The 1,732-nt window shown below is 36.6% G+C and overlaps 1 protein-coding gene across 1 annotated transcript in view; it reads right to left on the minus strand.

Moving 5' to 3' along the window:
• LOC117105161 (extracellular serine proteinase-like) overlaps positions 1-1,732 on the minus strand; it is a gene marked incomplete in the record, with an annotated part of 11,203 nt that overhangs the window by 872 nt on the left and 8,599 nt on the right.

Consider the following 1,732-nt stretch of genomic DNA (forward strand, 5'->3'; position numbering starts at 1 on the left):
TACTGTACCTGAATGAATGATAATGAACAAACAAACGAATGACTGAATGTTGTAAACATTGACAAATAAATACCTTGTATCTTTTACTGAATGAATGAAAGAATGAGTGAGTGAATGAGTGGGAAAGTGAGTTAGTGAATGAATAAAAGAATGAATGATGAATGAATGAATTAATTAATTAATGGTCAATGAATGAATTAATTATTTAATGGGCAATGAATTAATTAATTAACGGATAGATGGATGGATGGATGGAATGATTAATGAATGGCTGTGTGGATGGGATACTGGATGTATATATGAATAAGTACGCTTAATAAATTTATATATAAATGAAATGAATGAACGAACGGAAGAATGAATGAAGCTGAAGTGAACCATGTACATATTGACGAATAAAATCAATTGTTGCATATAGAAATGCGAGGTGTCATGACAAAATGAGTCTTGGGTTACGCCAGGCCAATTTTATATACTAAAGAAAATATCTGAAGCGACATTTTGACAAAATTGGGTTTCAATGTTTTTGCTAAGTTTAAAGTATATTACATAGTAACAAAAGATTTGAGTTTAATTAGCTACAGTAAAGGAGGATTTGAGCAGTGGCGTAACAGGTGGGGGGAAACCAAGCCGTAGTACCGTCTGGGTAAGAAGAGAAAAGAAAGAGGAGAGAGGGAGGGAAAAGAGAAAGAAGGGGAAAGAAAAGGAAAGAAAAAGGAAAAGAAAAAGAGAAGAGAAAAATAAAGACAAAAATAAAAAGGAAGATATAAAGAACATATATCACAATACCCAGCAACTCCTTCTCCACTTCAAAAAGTGTCCATATCGCATTTGATCTAAGCCGCCAGATATTCTCTGCAGTGGCGTAACTACCGTTGGACAAGGGGAAAATATCCATCTATGGAAAATCTTTCCCCATTGAAGATGCCCTTATCACCCCGGAAAGTGCCTGAAACTCTCAAATTTGGTTTTTTGTTGGGGTAGGCCAATTTCCTCTAAAAATTGCACATTTTAGGGAGTTTTGCTCAATTTCGACGAAATTAGAATTAAAAACACAACATTTTTCCGCGCGCTTTGCGCGCATTTGTTAAGGTTAAAGCCTGTGCTTGCCCTCCTTTACCTTTTAAGTTATTTAAACACATAATAGTCCGGAACTCAAGAAAAAACATTTAAGATAGATCGTTTTACCTAAAAGAAGGGCCTCATTGTGTAATGATGGTGAAAGTATATGTTTGTAATACATAAAGCCATAATGAAAATGCTTATAGTGAGTTTTAAAAAAAACGAGTGTTGCCATATATAACATAAGCGCATTTCTTGTTGAGGTAGGCCAATTTCCTCTAAAAATTGCACATTTTAGGTGTTTTGATCAATTTCGACGAAATTAGAATTAAAAACACAATTTTTTTTTGCACGCGTCGCGCGCTTTTGTTAAGGTTAGTGCTTCTGCTTGCCCTCCTATGCCTTCTAAGTTATTTAAACACATAATAGGCCCAACTCAAATTTAAAAACCATGATGAAAATGCTTATTACAGTATTCAGTTTCAAACACACATGTGTGGCCTATACTATACATAAGATAAGCCTTATGTCGTATTGTTTTCTATATGGTGGGGGTGGGGATGGTGTGGTACCACACCGGGTCATAAATTATTAACCGGGAAAATTATTACCTTTGGCACCCCCCCCCCCCCCCCCCCCCCCCCCCCCCCCCCCCCCCCCCCCCGCCTCT

The sequence above is a fragment of the Anneissia japonica genome, unplaced genomic scaffold (assembly GCF_011630105.1).
Source record: "Anneissia japonica isolate Jap-2015-1 unplaced genomic scaffold, ASM1163010v1 scaffold287852_len814684_cov197, whole genome shotgun sequence".
Taxonomy (NCBI): Eukaryota; Metazoa; Echinodermata; class Crinoidea; order Comatulida; family Comatulidae; genus Anneissia; species Anneissia japonica.